At 37.2% G+C, this 18,582-nt stretch overlaps 1 long non-coding RNA gene across 1 annotated transcript in view; it reads right to left on the bottom strand.

Moving 5' to 3' along the window:
- Nucleotides 1-226: 226 nt before the first annotated feature.
- The window catches only part of LOC126929059 (uncharacterized), a 35,060-nt gene continuing 16,704 nt past the window's right edge, over nucleotides 227-18,582 (bottom strand). The window contains exon 3 of the long non-coding RNA XR_007717058.1: nucleotides 227-479. This is a non-coding gene — a long non-coding RNA (uncharacterized LOC126929059). The remainder of the gene's footprint in view (nucleotides 480-18,582) is intronic.

Below are 18,582 nucleotides of genomic sequence, written 5' to 3'. Positions count from 1 at the left end.
ACTGCCCATGTCCTTCATTGCAGTTAACACATCACGAAAAACACAATGGCATGACCAGAATGGAGGCTTTAGTTTTTCAAGTGGTTTGAAAAACATTGTCCTTTGATTCTTTTATGAGGGTTCCATCGTTTCTTGGGGTTTCCCAACTGCTTTTTGATCACTGTCCCCGCCAGCTGCTCTTCCCAGACAGAAACTGGGATACTTGACAGTGGTTGTGGTAAATTAATAAGGGGGAAAAAAATAAACAGAAGGCCCTTTTCCCATATTTTCTTTTTTTTTTTTTTTTAACTTTGCAGATCTGTTCACTCTAGAGTTAATTTGGAGCTTGCAGTGCAGGAACCCTGTCTGGCTTCAGTCATTTATCATTCTCTTCTGATGTTGTTTCTTCCTTAGAGAGTCCACAAGTGAGACTCACAGCAGGCAAGTGAATGGATGGTCCTCTCTCCAAGTTCCCACATTTTTCCAGGACATCTGGCTGGCTGGATGCAAAGACAAAGCAAAACTTTCTAGGATTTGTACAGTCCAGTCCCGTAGGTTTAATACCATCTAAATTAATAGTAGGCAAAGTCTTTCTATAAATAGCTGTATAGTAAACATTTTTGGCTTTGCAGGCCATATGGTCTCTGTCACAGATACTCTACTCCACCTTTGTAGTATAAAAGTAGCCATAGATAATACATCAACAAATGAGTGTGGCTGTGTTCCAATAAAGCTTCATTTATGGACACTAAAATTTAATTTTCACATGTCATAATTTTTTTTTGTTTTGATTTTTTTCCAACCATTTAAACATGAAAAACATTCACACAGCCGTAAGACAACAGACAGTGATTAGATTTGGCCCACATGCAAGGGTTAGCTAACCTCTGGTCTAAATGCTCAGTTCTTCAAATTTATGTATTGAGCCAATACCTAACATTTGGATCTCACAATTGATTCCTGATATCTCTATTTGTCCCTCAAAAACCTTCAGTGTCCAACATTCTCTTCTCTAACTGCTTTTTTTGGTCTACATCTTCCCCATCTGAAAAAATACTTCCATGTCTTTCATAGTCATTATAGCTAGAAAACTGCTAACTATGCTTGAGGGATCTTTTCTTATACTCCACATCTAATTTATCACTGAATTCTATGGATTCTCTCCCCAAAACAAACCTGAAATCTATTTATTTCTCTCCATCCAAGTAATAGATAAGAGTAGTTTATATCACATGATAAAATTATTTTGTCATGACATGTATCTCGATCCAAGTAATAGATAAACTACCCTTATCTATTACTTGGAATCCTGTAAAAAATGTCCAGTTGCAATTTCCCCTTTTCTGTCGTGTGTGTGTGTGTGTGTGTGTGTGTGATGGAGTTTTGCTCTTGTCACCCAGGCTGGAGTGCAACGGCGCCATCTTGGGTCACTGCAACCTCTGCCTCCCAGGTTCAATTCTCCTGCCTCAGCCTCCTGAGTAGCTGGGATTACAGGCTCCTGCCACCACGCCCGGCTAGTTTTTTTTAATTATTATTATTTTTAGTAGAGACGGAGTTTTGCCATGTTGGTCAGACTGATCTCCAACTCCTGATCTCGGGTGATCTGCCTGCCTTGGCCTCCCAAAGTGTTAGGATTACAGGAGTGGGTCACCGCACCCGGCCCTTTTCTGTCTTTTCTATTAGCCAAATCGTTGCAAAATAAGTTATTGTCATTGGTTCCGAGATGAAACTGTGCGATCAATACAGACAAAATGTGTAAATAAAATAGAAGTCTCCACTCTGGCCTTCTCTTGGTGCATTTTGCCATGTAGCGTCTGAAGTGAACATGCTAAAGCTTTAGTCATATAATCACTCTGATGACTTCCCTTTCTCCCTGACCCTGAAATAATCCAAACTCCTAGTTACGTCCTACAAGATTCCACGTGAGATGAACTCCACTTTCATATCCATCTCCTCACCACCCGAGACTGCTCCCACCCTTACTCACTGTACTTCTACCCGTGCAGGCTTCCTTCTGTCCCTGCTGTAGAAGTCACTCTTTCCTCGGTCAGTGCCTTCTGCTCTCTCTTTTCTCTGACTGGGAGGTCTTTCCCCAGTTCCTGGCATGGCTGATTCATTCTCATCCCTTAAAATGAAACCCAATTGTTACTTTTCTTACACACTCTATCCAAAAGAGTCATCTTTGTCTTCACCCTGATAAATTTCTTTAGGGGATATGCCCCAATATTTAACAGCTTTGATTGTCCCTTTTTAAAGCCAGTTTATTATCTGTCTTCCATGTAGAATGTCAATGATATTGAGTGTCTGTTGGATTCACTGTATCCGAAGGCCCAGTCTAGCACTGAGTAGCTACCTAATAAGTATTGAATAAATTGCTAATAAATGCATCTATCAATTAAAAGTTTTAGATCAATGTTTTGGCATAATTTTTTAAATGTATGCAAAGTTTCTGTTGAAATATAAATTATACTCAGAGAAATGCATCAATCATAGCACTCTTTATTTTAGTTTTACAGCTTTGTTGCATTTTTCAATTTTCTACAAAAAAGTGAATTACTTTTGTTATTAGAAGTAACAGAAATGCAAATATTAATAAAATGAAACTCAAGGAAATGCCATCCTACTAAAATTTTTGTCTAATTTTCTAAATTGCATCCTCGAAATCTGCATGATTACACTGGAATATGGAAATGTTCCGTGTCTAAGATAAATACGGAAAAGGTGATATGCCTCAGAATGTTGGCATTGAAAAAAACTGTTAAAGACCAATTTATCCTTCAAATGGAGCTCTGGAGAAGTTCGTGGGGGTTGGTTGAATAATTAAAACATCATTTAATTTGAAAGATTATTAAGTGACAGAGGTGATAAAATGTGCATGGCTGGGGGCTGTGGCATGGGTTGAAATCCTAACCCTGTCTTTGTGGCTTGCAGAATGTCACCTCTGAGTCTCAACTTCCTTCTCTGTAAAATGGAGCTCCAAAATAACTTATCAGTGGGGTATTTTAAGACTTGGAAATATTTATAAGGACCTGGTAGAGAATATAACACAACCTGATATTTAAAAACAAAGTATCAACCTATGTGTCCTAAGTATTATTTTTAAAGGAAGAAATTTCACAATGTTGAAATGTTTTGTATGTTTGCAAAAATAATAAATAGATAAATATAAATGTAGCTTGAGAAAGATCTTGGCTATCACCAAGTTTCTAAGAAAAGGATTTTTTTTCACTACGTTCGGAATCCTTGCTAAACGCGTAAGCCAATATTTACGATATTATGCTGCAATAACCAACAGCTTCCAAAACCCAGCAGCTCTGAGCTACAAAGGTTTATATCGGTTACTTTCTTCTTTGTTATGCAGTTATGGAAGCTGCACATTAACTACAAATCTGCTTGATACATACTCTTCATCCCAGAATCCAAGATGTAGAATCGGCCCTTCTTGGGGACATACCCTTCTCATAGCAAAAGAAAAATGAAGATGATGGGATCATAAATGACTTAAAACTACAGATATGGTATGCATTACTTTGGTCACATTCCACTGATGAAAGCAAGTCACACGGGCAGAGTGATGTTATTGAGCTAAGGAAGTCCTCCCTCCAAGGGAAATCACTGCAATTTGCATGGCAGCAAGTTGAGGGTTATACTTTTCTCACAAGAGGAGACTGAATAATGGGTATGATACAACAATAGACCACAATAACCTGGTTCCTTTTGTTTCTAAAATTAAAGGGGAAAAAAGAATATTCTCTAGAGTTATGTATAGACTGATTCCTCCATGTGAAATAAACCAATGTTTAAAAATAAAACATTGCTTTGCAGAACGAACGGGTTGAGATGTTTAGCATAATGGAAAATGCTGATTTTTTAAGCAGCAATTTAAATAGCATAGTCTGGGAAAATAGTTTCCAATGATTGATATGGTTTTAATAGGGCCGGTCAAATAGGTGGATTTAGTGTTAGACTGATGCGTCTGGGAAACGCTGATCATCATTCTCCTTAGACAGCAACCAGCTCTCAGAACTGCGGTCAGCATGATTACATTGAGCCCTGGGCTAAGGCATTTTCAGTCTCCTTTATTCAAACCACAATATATTGATTAAATATTTGCTTAGGGTTTATTCGATTTGGTCTACCCAGAGTTGTCTGTATTAATAGCCATCAGATTAAATTTATCTTTTCATGCACTCAGTCATCAGCAAACCATGGAAAATTCCTCTTGCCCCCTATATTACTTGCTTTGCCACCATAAAAATCAGATAACGTATTTCAGCTCCACAAGTGGTACCTGTGTTATGGGTCCACATTTGAGGTTGACTTTATACCACTTAGAAAGAAATGAAACAAGCAAAAGGGTACAAAGTTTCAGTTATCAATATTGACAATTGGTGTAACTGAAGTCGAAGTATAAATATAGTTAATATGCAGTATGTTTTATACTCAGGATTAATAAGTTCTGGAGATTTCTTGTAGAGCATGGTGACTCCTGTTAAAAATAATGTATACTTTGCCTGAAAATTGCTAAAAAAAAAAAAAAGTAGATTTAACCAGAAAAAAAAAAAACAATAAGTATTTGAAGGGATGAATATGTTAGTTTGACTTAATCATTTTACTATGTACACATATATCAAAACATCAAACATAACGTTGTATACAATACATGTATAATTTTTTATTTGTTAAATATATCTCAATAAAATGGGGGTAGGGGAAGAGAGTACGAAACAAAATGAGTTTTCTTATTCTCATTTTGAAATAAAGAAACTGACATTCTAGGAGCAAAGCCTTGTCTTCTAACCCTGAGTTCGTAACAAGAAGACAAGAAAGCTGCCCTGTCTTCACAAAGACCAGCGTACCAGTATCACTTGGTGTTTCAGTTTTCATGGAATTCCATAGTGGTGGAAATTTAAACAGTTTTATTACAGAAAAGTAACAGCTTTTTCAAAGAAAAGAATTAGTCAAGACAGTTTTTCCCTCAGAGAGTCAATTTGTGATATTTTACGTATTTGTGTGTGTCCGTACATAGTTCCTGACTTATAACTCCCATAACCCTTGCCATGGTCTTTCATTATAATATTGGGGCACTTTAGGCCTCAGGAAACAAAATCTCTCCCTCACTCTCTTTCTCTCTGACTTTCTTCTGTCCTCCCTTCATCAGCGCAAGGTAGGACACTAATCTGATTGTGAGTCAAAAGACCCTCGTTCCAGCCAGAGTTCTGCCCCAGACCTTAGAGGAAGGAATGCTACCCAAAGAGGCCAAGAAAGTGTGAACAGACAGGCTTTGCTGGGCTTAAATCATGCACTTTTTGTCCAATCATGTTTCTACAGTGTCATCAGTTATGCTTATGTAATAAAGCCTCCATAAGAACCCAAAAGGACAGGGTTCTGAGAGCTTCTGGATGGCTGGACAAGGGTGGCTGCCCAGGGAGGACATGGAAGCTCCACACCCCTTTCCCCTACCTCTCCTTACTCATCTCTTCATCTGTGTCCTTTGTAATGTTGTTTATAATAAACCAGTAAATCTGTTTCCCTGAGTTCTGTGAGCTTCTCTAACAAATTAATCCAACCCAAAGAGAGGGTTGTGGGAACTTCAACTTGAAATCAGCCAGTCAGAAGTCCCAAAGGCCTAGACATGAAACTGATGTCTAAAAAGGTGGGGGGCAGATAAAAAGGAATGAGATCATGTTTTTTGCACGGACATGGATGGTGCTGGAAGCCATTATCCTCAGCAAACTAACTCAGGAACAGAAAAACAAACACTGCATGCTCTCACTTATGAGTGGGAACAATGAGAACACATGGACAGGGGACTGGGGGAACAACACACACTGGGGCCTGTCAGGGGGTGGGGAAATATTTTTCCTAAATATTTTCCTATTTAGGAAAAATAGCTAATGCCTGCTAGGCTTAATACCTGGATGATGGGTTGACAGGTACTGCAAGCCACCATTGCACACATTTACCTATGCAACAAACCTACACATCCTATACATGTACTTTGCAACTTAAACATAAAAATTTTCGAAAAGAGTTGGAGGCAGGCAGGTTTGGAGACAGAGCTCCCACTCTGTGGGATCTGATGTTATGTCTAGGTAGATAGCATTGGAATTGAACTGGGGGGACACCCAGCTAGTGTTTGCTGCTTGGCGTGTGGGGAAATAAAAATCCACATCTTTGGTTACAGAAGTCTTCTCTGTTGATGATTGCTGTGGTGATGTGAAATCAGAGAAATTACACAGTTCAAGAAAGTCTTTCCTGAAAAACAATCTTAAATTATTTTTATTGTTGTTGATATTGTTGGTTTTCAAGTACTGTACTTGTGTGGATAACGCCATTGACTTAGGCCACGCTGGTTCAAAACCTTAATTAAAAAGGGGCAATTATTTAAACAGATGATTGAGAAATAACTGATTTCTTAATAAGGTTTAACAGTGGTTTACTGGCAAATTAATGATTCACTTCAATAAAAAAATCCAAGTCAGTTGTGCGTGTGGATATAAAGTATAATGACAGGAAATGGTAAAATGAACTTTACACAGAGTATGCGCTTTCAGGCTAGAACAAGAATAAAGGCATGAAAATACATGTGGAATGTTTGTCTTCAAAAAAATTTTACTTTGCATGCATTCAGTGTGAAGTAATTAAATGCACACGGAAAAGAAGATATCAAAACTACACGTAAAAACTAAAGAACTGTCTCTCTCCCTGTCTCCCCATCACTGAACTGCCTTCCCTTAGAATCTCCAGTTTCTCATAGAGACTTCCAGCAATAAGCCAATATGTTAATGTAAGTTAGTGCTTTTATATCAGCTAAAGAGTGCTAAAAGAGAGTAGGAAGTAGATACACTTTTTTTATACTTTTCCATTTTTCCAAGTGTTACCATCAAGGTCTAGGAAAAGGATGATCAAGAATAAGAAGGAAAAAAAAAATACACCTTAAAAAACTGAGAAGTATCCCAAAGAAATTCTGGGTCTCTTGGCACAATAATTAATATTTTGATTTTTTAAATGTTTTAGCAGGGATGAATTTAAGCTTGTCCATTCATAGAAGGAAATTTATTGAGCACTAAACATGTATCAGGTGCTGAGGATGTAAAAGTAAGCAACATAAATATATAATCCCTAGGGCCGCAGATTTCCCCAGAGTTAAACTAGCCAACCATTACGTGATGAATAATTTATATTCTAAAAGATGTTGAATAACCATTCATACAATTTATGAATAATCAAAAATTATTTCATTAAAGATTGCTATGTATGATGCAGTAGATTGATTATAAAAATGATCATTAGAGAAATGCAAATGAAAATAACAATGAAATAGCACTACACACTAATTTCAATGGCTAAAATCCAATAACTGACAATACCAATTACTGTAAGATTGTGGAGCAACAGGATTTCTCATTCATTGGTGATATGAATGCAAACTCGTACAACCACTTTGGAAAACTGTTTGACAGTTTCTTACCACTAATTGTGCTCCTAGGGATTTTATCCAGTTGATTTGAAAACATGTCCACATAAAAGCCTGCATGCGAATGTTTATAACAGCTTTATTCCTAATCTTCCTAAATAGAAAGCAATAAGAATGTCCTTCAACAGATGAATGGACAAACAAGCTGCTCTGCATCCTTCACAGGATATAAAAGAGTGAGTTATCAAGGGATAAAAAGAGTGAGTTATCAAGCCAGGCAAAATCATGGATAAATCTTTAAAAGCGTATTGCTAAGTGAAAGAAACCAGGCTAAGTAGGCTATAAATTTACGCTTCCATTAACATGACATTCTAGAAAAGTCAACACTATAAAGACAGGAAACAGGCTGGTGGTTGCTGGTCATCTGAGTGGGAAGAGGGTTGAATAGGTGAAAATGTATTTGTGTTTGTTGGTTTGTTTTTTAGAAAGGTAAAACTATTCTGTAGGATAGAGTAATTGTGGACATATAACATTTTGCATATGTTAAAACTCCTAGATCTTTGCAACACAGAGTGAACCTCAGTGCATGCAAATAAAAAAATTAGGAGGTCAGGAAATTCCAGAATGGAATTTACAATGTGGCAAAAGAATCTAACTATATTACAAATGTATGAAACAATCTAACTGAAGAGGATAGAAGAAAAGGTGCTGACCTAAATAATTTTGGAAATGAGAGAAAAGATGAAAAGAACTGCACATAAGCACTGTATTCTACTTGATAAAGCTGTTTCCCATAAGAGTTCAAGTTAACAATTCTGAAACCACTATACATTTATGCTGAAATTGAACAATCAAGTAAATTGATAGCAGATGGAAAGTGACAGCTTTCTTAGTGTTGGAGTAAGAGGTTACAAATAAGCAAAGAGAGGAAGCTAAAATGATCCACATCATAATAGAGTTGGAGATATGAGTAAGAACTCATGTTTTGCTTAATATAGGTACACAGGGTTGCATATAGAAATATTCAGAGATACAAGGATATGCACAGGTGAGTATACACCCGTGCATTTTATCATTCTGTTGGCTGAAAGGGCCTAGCAGCAACAACACTCCAGCAGTAATGAGCACACCCAGGACCCAGCTTTTAGTTTGTGATACTATTCTCTAACACAAGGAACAAGTTTTTCGTGAAGAAATGATTGATTCTGGAACTCAGAAAATATAAAAGAGAAGGCTGAAGTCTCTGTAATGCCAAAAATTAAGGGAATGCTAAAAAATAAACGTTTTTTAAAAATCCTCCACAATAATAGAAGTATGACAAAGAGACACAGAAGAAATGGAGAGCTCCCAACGGCCAAAGCTGGAACAACTTGAGAAAGAAAATAATGAAAATAGTATTAATACTCTTAAATGATAACCCAAAGTAGAAAATAAATACTTGTATGTCTATACTGTTACAAATAAATAATTAAACAAGCAAGTAAATAAATAAATAAATAAATAGGAAAAATAGAGAACTCTCCCATGCAGATGAATTACAAATAATTCATTTATTTGGCTACTTCACTTTCAAGGAGGCAGAACATAACTTTTTACTCTTATTTGTGTTTTGTACAAGGCGACTCCCTTCCAACAATTACAATATAGAAAAGGGGAGGAGAATATCTTTATAGCAGAGAAAACTGACAAAACTATGCTGCTCAGGTGGACAAGGTCAATATCAAAAGTGATGGCATGTCAATAGTAGGTACTCTTGTTTTAATGTAATAAGAGTGGCAGTTAACCTCTGTGGTCTTCTTTCCAAAAACTGATAACCTCAATCTGATTATGCGAAAAAAATTAGACAAATTCCAACTGAAAAACATTCTGGCCGGGTGCAGTTGCTCACGCCTGTAATCCCAGCACTTTGGGAGGCTGAGGTGGGTGGATCACCCGAGGTCGGGAGTCTGAGACCAGCCTGGCCAACATGGTGAAACCCCGTCTGTATTAAAAACACAAAAAATAGTCAGGCATGGTGGCGGGTGCCTGTAATCCCAGCTACTAGGGAAGCTGAGGTGGGAGAACCGCTTGGATCCGGGAAGCAGAAGTTGCACTGAGCTGAGATCCTACCACTGCACTCCCGCCTGGGTGACAGAGTGAGACTCCCTTGCCAGCAAAAAAAAAAAAAAAAAAAAAAAAATTGCTACTAAATACCTGAGCAGTACTCTAACAAAAACTGTCAGGGTCATCAAAACTTAGAAAAGGGCTGAGAAATTATCACAACCAAGAGGAGCCTAACAAGACTTAATGACTGAATGTAACGTATTCTAGATAGGATCCTTGGAGAAAAGTAACATTAGATAAAAATTCAGAAAATTTGAATAAAGTATGGAATTTACTAGTGATAATACATTTATATTGGTTCTTTAGTTGCGAGAAATGCACAATGGTAATATAAGAAGTTAATAACAGGAAAAGTTGGGCTTGGGGTATATGGTTCTCTATTATCTTCATAATTTTTCAGTATACATAAAAGTATTCTAAAATAACTCATTTTTTAATCTAAAAGGATTATCTTTTGTAATATGATATCTTGGCTTCTGCCTTCAAGTGGTAGGGCCTATTTCCCTTTTCCTTGAATTTGGGCTCATCTGGTGAATGGCTATGATGACAACAGTGCTGTTGTGCAAGTTCCTAGGCAGGCCTCAAGACGCCTCACAACTTCTGCTCTGTTTCTTGGAACCCTGTCACTGCTATGTGAACGAGCCTAGGCTGTCCTGTTGAACAATGAGAGATATGGACAACAAACCAACTGCCTCAGCTATAATCATTCTAGGTCAGTCTACATACATCCAGCTGCATTCCAAATAGGTGGAAAAACCTGACCGCAGATGTATGAGTGAATACAGCTAAGAGAATAAAAACCACACAATCTTTCCATATACTTAAGAAAATAACAAATCTTATTATTTTAAGCCACTGAGATTTGGGTAGGATTGGTACACAGTCATTACTAATTGACACATATAACAATTTACATTGTGATTGTACTGCCCACTGTCATTTTTGAAATGGAAACTTCCAGTGCATCTTAACTTCTAGTGTTTTATATATCACAAGTGTAAAGAATGATAGAAACTGCAGGATGGTTTTCTGTCTTCCTTTGTATTATGTTATATATGCTGACCTACTTAATTCATCAGGCTCATGCCCCTGACCGCATCCATATTCATGTTCACATGGAACCTTCCACTCTTGTTTACAAATACACACCCAGAATCAAGTAAAACTGGTATATCAGTAATGAAGCTCCATCTTCTTCTTCATTTTTCTATATCCAGGAAAAAATAATGGCATTTAAGAAAAATAATTTTGTATTAGATTATATTGCTGTTCTCAATTATTCATGCCTCTTTGGCCTGTAAGAATATGCACCATCATCTGTTGCTATGTGATTTCTGTGCCTTTCCAAGGGAGGAATGTGCTTTGCTGCCCCCTTCATTTTGAACCTTGTCATGACTTGCTTTATTCAATGGAATATAAACAGTCATGACATGTAAACAGAAGCATTAGGGGATACTGCACAAATGACTTTCATCTTTTTTCCTTTTCCAAGAGAATAGCAAAGCCAAAAGAGCACTTCTCCTTGATCCTCAGTTCCAAAATGAGAAGAAATACAATGGAGCAGTCCCAAATTAGTTGGCATGAAATGTGAGCAAGGCATAAATGTTTGTGGTTTAAGCCACTAAAATGTAAGGATCATTTGATATCTCAGCAATGCTGACTAATACAACTTGTCATTTATCTATAAAATGGTAAACGATTGAGAAGAAGTTTACAAATCCAAAACACTAAATTAATCTACATTCAATTGAACTGTACTATTATCTATTAAAGTTATAGAGAAAGTCAGTGAATTGTATTAAAGATGGTGTGTTTGTGTGTATTTATTGTATTATATAATTTATATTGCTTCTTTGGACCACTGATATTTTCTGGCCACTGTTTGGAAAGATTTGTTTTTTTGAGATTCATTTGTTGACTTATTTACTTAATTATTTGCTTGTTTAAATTATATATAGGTTGCATCACAGTAGAAAATAAGAAGTAAAAAGACAGGGGTGAAATTACTTATACTTTGTAAAAAGTAAAGTACAATTAAATTGCTTTGATTTAGTAGTGTATTAATCCTTTTTCATGCTGCTGATAAAGACATATCCCAAACTGGGCAATTTACAAAAGAAAGAAGTTTAATGGACTTACAGTTCCACGTTGCAGGGGAGACCTCACAACATGGCAGAAGGCAAGGAGGAGAAAGTCACATCTTACATGGATGGCAGCAGATTAAGAGAGAGAGCTTGTACAGGGAAACTCTCCTTATAATATCATCAGATCTCGTGAGACTTATTCACTATCACGAGAACAGTATGAGGGAAACCAACCTGATGATTCAATTATCTCTCACTGGGCTTCTCCTATAACATGTGGGTATTATGGGAGCTACAATTCAAGATGAAATTTGGGTGGGGGCACAGCCAAACCATATCAAGTAGTGATTTTCAGATAATACAGGGTAAGAAAAAAAATAGCTTTCCCATTTTAAGAGCCCTAGATAGTTCTTGACCAATCAATGTACATATGCAAGTGGCAGCCAGATTGGCTCTCAGCAAATTGGTTGTTTGGAGAGTGGAATTTTTCATGTGTTAACTTACATTTCAGTGAATTTATATTCTTCCCAATCTGCTACCCCAGTGCTTACATTCTAGATTCAGAAGAAACTCAGCTTAGTCCAGGGATTTTTAGCTGTAAGGGAATTGTTCGATGTATCCTATTGTATATTTTTACTCAGATCATCTTTAGAACTATCTCCAAGAGAAGCCAACCTGTATTTCCAAAGAGAACTTGGGGCTATAAAAAATGGAAAAATGAGTTAAATGTGAGTGGTTATGCTAAAAGAATTATGCCAAACTAAGTCACCAAAACTTCTGTGTCAGAGATCTGATCAAAATGATTACAAGTTAATGCTAGAGGGAAGAAGAAGGAGTTCTCACCCTGAGCACAGCAATGTGACACTGGCATGGAAGATGTCAAGGACTATAGGTGGGAAATAGATGGAAGCCAGCCTGGACTATCCACGAAGCCCTACGATATCAACAATGTTAGCAATGTGGTCAGCAAGGCTAAAGTCCTTGGGATTTTTTTTTTTTTTTTATTGTTGGGGAACTGGAACCAGCATCTAATGTTTCTATCAGGCATCTTGCCTAATGATGCTCTGCTTTCACTACAGTCTCCAGGGGAGGGGAAGCTTTGATGTGGTTTAAGTTATTACAAACAATGTCTTTTGTAGGTTGTACGAATTCTAGATCACTATCTGATAACTGCACACTTCCCAGAATTCATAGTCAGATCAGTGGCCCAGAATGAGCTCATATTGAATTTTGGAGGAAGATGACTTGAGAGAAACATGGGAATCTTCTTCCATTGATGGTAAGAGCCTAACATCTCCTTGCTGTATGGGGACACACTCAGAGATACAGTATATAAAGAGAAGTCTTAGGAAGGCAAGACCTAAACAGAGTGTTAGAACAAAGACAGGGAGGTTTGCCACTTTCCTGGAAAGTCTAAGAGCCATGGTAGATGGGCCACTTTATAACACCCCTGACCAATAAATAACCTTTCCATCTGCATTAGAAATGTGTTAGCCTTGAGAACCTGTCTAGGAATGGAGTATGTTTCTTCTAATATTAAGTTTCCTTAATTCAGATGCTCAAAACAATTTGAGACTTTAGCATTGACTTGGATGAGTGCATGGAAAACCCAGGGTAACCAGTAAGAAAACCAAAATTCTTTCCAGAATATATAATCATCTTGACAATGCTTTCCTCATACTATATCTTATGGGTTTGTGCTCAGTGGCTAAGCAATGCATGAAGATAGGAAATATTTGGATTAAGAATATTCAGAAGCCACAAGTTATAATTTGATTTTGATATATCCCTACTTCTCTAAATATGTCAAAATAAAGACTAATAAATGTAAGGACATATATGAGTGTTCAGAAACCTCTAAAGATGATATATTTAATATTGTTCTTGAGAATTGCAAATATTAAATTATCCTAAAAATATATTTTGGAGTCATCTCTACTTTGCTGGTGCAATTAGCATGGCATTCATCCACCCATGTGATCTTTTAGCAGTGAGACAGTCTCATCTTGGCCTCTAGTGGGACACTTTCTGTGAATTTTATCTCTATAAATCACTGAGCTTATGTTTTCTAACTGTAAAATAAGGCTAAATATTCCCAGTGATTTCAGAAGTTTTTAGAGAAAGACTGGAGCGTGAACCCATGATGTATAAGGATGATCAAGTTGGTTTCTATAACATTCTGAATGAATTTCTAAACCAGAGGGGAAAAGTAAGGTGATAGGCTACCTGAGAGAACGAGGCAGTCAAGACTGAATCACAATGACTCAGAGAAGGGAATGAGCTCAGTCCAATCACATAATACTTGCTATTGTGCTCTGGCTTAGTTAGAAGCCAGATTCAGGAAGCACATTCCATTCGACTAAATAAAGCTTCGATCATGTGTAAAATTTGCAACTTGAATAAGCAGCCGTCCTATCACTCATCAGGCTAGGTGCATTTAATGGGTGTAATTTCTTCCTCATATTTCTATGCATTTATTGTTTCATTTTTATTATAGGAACTTGGGTATTTTATTAGACTTATTATTTTCTATTAAACCTAGACTTAAGTAAATACTGTTCTACAGGGTGTACATACAAATATGTTTCCTTTAGATTGTCAAAAGAATAGGGCAATCTGATTCAACTTAACTATGAGATTAGAAGAAAGGAAAAGTGAAAACAAAAAACAAAAAAAAAAAAAAAAACGACTATCACACACCAAGGCAATATAACCTGAGACTGTATAAAAATTATTTTTGCGGAATTGTAAAACATTAATTCCTCAATTTCAAAGGTCCTGATTTTACAGATTTGAGATAGAATTCAGAGAAATGTATTTTAAGAAAGCTTTATTATATTTTATTTTGATATAGCTGAGCATTGCCTTGGGCCTTGGTAAACTAAGTTAAACTTTTCCTTAAATTGCTGAGAGGAAAAGGAAAGAAGATTAAATATGAACGTTATTTTTACTCTATTAAGGCCAATTATCTGGAAAACAATATCAGAAACTATCTCTGCAACATTTTAATTTCAAGATTGAATTGCATTTACCAGAGCCGCTGAGCTGTACAACTTTTGAAGTTTGGAGCATCCAGGTATCAGCTGGCTGCTAGCCAGAGTTTCAGAGCAAGTGTTCATTAAGTGTGATTAAAGTGAGCTGTCATTTTATATATATTTTGGCAGATTTTCCAAGGCAAAAATATGCCACAAAAAATACCTAGAAAATATGCCTTAAAGTGGAGACATAGCCCCTGCATAACTGGGGATGAGAAGTGGCTTATTTAGTTTTTTTAAGGGGGAAGAGTAAAGCCAAAGATGTTTCTATTACAAATTATTCAGAACTTCCCCAGATGTAGACTTAGATGTAGAACTTGAGACAAAGATTCAAGAAGAAGTTGTTTCAGGGGTGATTTTAGGAAATACTAGTAGGGGAGGTGGGCAGTCAGACTAGCAAGGGAAGATAACCAATAGGGGTGCTTTGTCAAGCAAGTCATCACTGTGGGCAATTGGATCTCAGTCTTATTGGGGAACTCTGGAAGCCTGTGGAGCACATGCTTCCGGATTAGCTTCCCCAACGGGAGAGAGAGCTGGGGTATTTATACACTGACTTCTTCAGCCATTGACTAAAGACTTCTCCAAAGGATCATTAATTTCCTGGGACTTCCAACCTGCCTCCTGCATGGGCAAATAGGCTTCGGGATCCAGGGCAAGTCCTCAGGCAAAGGAGTAAGCTCTCTGGCAGTCGGGATTCGGGCAAACATGTACCAAAATGGTAAAGACTAAGGATGTGGGAGAAGCCCTGAAAACATCAGCTAGGGGATTTGGGAAACTTATGTCTTTGAAACCAGCTACTCTTCCAGTATAAAGAATAATGGAAGAAAAAACTCGCTAGGCAAGAGCCGAAACTTAGTATATTTAAAATGTCTTTTCTATGAGGAAACTAAGCCAGGTTAAGGGAGAGAAAACTGGTCGACTGCCCTGATCACCAATCCATACAGTACATTACATTATCACAGTGATAAATTGGATTAATGGAACCACTTCACTTAGATTTCAACTTGAGAGTCCTTCCATAACTGGTAAAATGTAGAACTCTCCTTAGTCCCCAAAGTAGAGAATGCCCTCAGTGGAAATTTTAAAAGCACTTCTTGCTCACATGCCTTAGCTCTATTAAAATTTCTGCTCCACGTAAGTGTAGGTTTCATGGTACAATCTGAAGCAGTTGAGTGTTGCCAGAAATATAATTAAAGTGAGCAGAAATTCTAAAACTGAATGACACATGGCAAAAGGCTGTTCACCTGGCATTTGGCATTTGTTTTCTAAATGTAAATGGTTTGATATGCCTCTTATTAAGAGGCCTGGCATGGTGGCTCACACCTGTAATCCCAACACTTTAGGAGGCTGAGACGGGCAGATTGCCTAAGGTCAGGAGTTTGAGACCAGTCCGGCCAACATGGTGAAACCCCATCTCTACTAAAAATACAAAAAAATTACCTGGGTATGGAGGCATGCACCTGTAATCCCAGCTACTTGAGAGGCTGAGGCAGGGGAATTGCTTAATCCAGGGAGGTGGAGGTTGCAGTGAGCCAAGATTGTGCCACTGCACTGTAGCCTGGGCGATAGAGCAAGACTCTGTCTCAAAAAAAAAAAAGGAAAAGAGAAGGGAAGGGCAGGAAAGGGAAGGAAAATAAAAGAAAAGAGAAAAAAAGAAAAGGGAAATTGATTGTTTGGTTCAGAAAATACATATGTAAGAAATTATGAATTTATGTTAAACATCAATTTTTAAAAATTAATTGAAAAGTTTCCTTCTGCCTCCACAAAGTAAATGATGATTGAATGCGTAAACAGTATCATCTTGATGGGATGCCAGGTTTTTAGCCCATCAAGAGAAATCTCATGTGGCTTCATATGGCACTTTGGAAAAACCACCAAATTTTGTTGACAAAGTGAGTAATAATATGGTATTATTTTAAATATGCCTCATACCTTCTTCTAAAATATTGAAGGAGTGTCCACAGATGCACAAACTACAGCTTTGGAAAGAATTAAAACTATCCTTTTTTCTATGGAGGTCAAACAGTTACAGTACTTAAAAACTTGATACCCTAAAGCTATATGAATGGAATAATACATAGCTTTTTTTTTCACTGGAAGTTTGCAAACTCATCAGATGGAGACACTGTAGAGTGTCACGTGCCAGATTTGAAGTTCGTTCTGCCTTTGGTCAGTTCTGAAATTCAGAAGACTTGCTCTTGTGTGCTCTGTGGATCTGAGCCAGTTGCATTTACATTTGACACACACAGACACACATACAAGTACCATTGTTTAGTTGTGACTTTAAATTCAATTTATTACCACTTCCACTTTTTGTCCTCCAGCAAAATTTACAAATTGTAGAAGAGTTCCCTGGCCACATTTGTGCCTGGGAATGCTTTCTAAAGTAATTTAGCTTAAATCTACCAGATTGGCACTAGGACAATTAATATAAAAAGATATTCTAAAGTAAGTGTCAATTTCTCAAGGCTTTTTTTAAGGTTATGATTTCTGTTACACATAAGTGACTCTTTGCTGTCATTGAAAACTATTGTTAAAAATGTCTTTTCTAAGGGAAAAAGAATCTGACTACCAACATTGTAATTTGAATATGGGTATAATTTTGCAACAAGGGCTTATACTGCTGATTTGGGCACTTTCCATATTGTTTTATTTTTGACACTAAAAAGGCAAAAATATGAGCTGTGTAATCCTAAAAATCACCACTGGCTATTGAAACCTTTATGTCTCCTAATGATAAAACTATATTGAAAGTGTCCAAATTAAAAAAAACATGAGATGATAAAGTGAGAATAGTATGAGTTGAAAGAGATGCTGATTAAAAGACGTGACAGAAGAAAATTGTATGTGTACCTCCCACATTTACGTTACACTCTTTCTGTTTCTCTTTGGCTATAAAGTGGAGAGTGACAAGGGAAATACAGAGGGGAGTAAGAATGAGAAAAGAGGGATATGAAAATAAAACAAGAAGGACAGGCACCATTTGAGTGTTCATAGTAATAGAGATAATGACAGAGCAAGTGTCTTGGTCTTAGTTCCTTCATCTATAATATGCTGGTGTTGACAAGGGTGGTCTCTACATACTCGAATAACATTAACATTTTTTAGTTCTTACTTTTATGTAAGAATCTGACTTTAGCCACCAGACAATAAAACATGTCAGAAGTACTGCTTCTCATATCTTGGAATAAAAATAGTTCCTTGAAACATGATTTGTGAGAACAAGTTGTCTTCTAGTTTTTTGCATTTTTTTTCCATACAAAGACCAACTTATCAGGCCATTCTAGCTTCTGAAAGCACTTGAGCAAAATTATCAACTGGTGGAAACAGGCTCCAGGTCAACCAGATTACTGGAGAGCTCTTTGCACAAGGAGCTTTGTAGGCCATGATACGAGTCAACCCTGCCACTGAGCCCGGAAGTGCAGGCATCAACTGCACAGAGGCAATCAATTTCCAGGTCGAGTTTAGTAGGGCACTGCCCAGAAGTTGAGATGAATCTTGCCGTATGATGCAGATGTTAGGCACCACAGAAATAACAAACACCAGCCACTGGTCAGGTATTTTAGTGGTAGAACTGATGTCAGTGCAAATATAGAGTCATGCATGACTTCTGCTTCCAGCTCTGAGTCAAGCTGGTGCATCTTACACTGCTTTGAAGAGAGGCAGGGTGATGCTTCCAGCCACTTTCAATTGGAGATGAGAGTAATAAAGACTTTGTCAATGGATTTACATTATGTAAGTTTCTGAAGGACTTGGAACAGGGCCTCATCAGCTTTTTGTCCCCACATAACTGCATGAGAAATAACGTCCATCCTGGCTTCATACAGAGCACTTGCGTGTCCCAAGGAACATGACCCCTGCATGGCCATGAAACAGACCTTGCCTCAGTTAACTGAGTTATGTCATACATGGTCTAACTAAGGACCTACATGGCTCTGCCGTCAAAGTTTAGATGTCATAA

The sequence above is a fragment of the Macaca thibetana genome, chromosome 10 (assembly GCF_024542745.1).
Source record: "Macaca thibetana thibetana isolate TM-01 chromosome 10, ASM2454274v1, whole genome shotgun sequence".
In the NCBI taxonomy this organism is placed as follows: Eukaryota; Metazoa; Chordata; class Mammalia; order Primates; family Cercopithecidae; genus Macaca; species Macaca thibetana.
This window is presented reverse-complemented; position numbering and strand designations above follow the sequence as displayed.